Here is a 447-nt window from a genome sequence, read left to right on the forward strand (position 1 = left end):
CTTCAGAGATGACAGGAACTCTGTGAAAGGCTCGGTTGAATGGGAGAGACCAAATCAAACACAATGCAATGTGCAAAGAGTTGTAACAGGTATGGACAGAAAGATAAGGGGGCTCAGAAAACGGAGCTGAACACGGTTCACAGATGGGGCAAGTGGATGTCAACACAGCTGGAAGGAGCACAGGCAGGAGGTGAAGCTGTGACTAGCCACTAGTAAAAGCCCCATCATCCCAGCAGTGGGTTTGCTGCTGCCGTTCTAAAGACCTGCCGTCTCTAGCATGCGACTTTTCTTTCCTTCATGAAAAGAGAAGTTTCAGATCTCCCCATCTGGGAAAGGAATTTCAATAAACTGAATAAACAAACCTATTAAACAAATAAACTTGCAGGCATTTCTCCCACAGAACATCCCTCCCCAGGATCTTCCTCATTGAGAATTACCGTCACCAAG

This window comes from Colobus angolensis, unplaced genomic scaffold (assembly GCF_000951035.1).
Source record: "Colobus angolensis palliatus isolate OR3802 unplaced genomic scaffold, Cang.pa_1.0 Scaffold300, whole genome shotgun sequence".
In the NCBI taxonomy this organism is placed as follows: Eukaryota; Metazoa; Chordata; class Mammalia; order Primates; family Cercopithecidae; genus Colobus; species Colobus angolensis.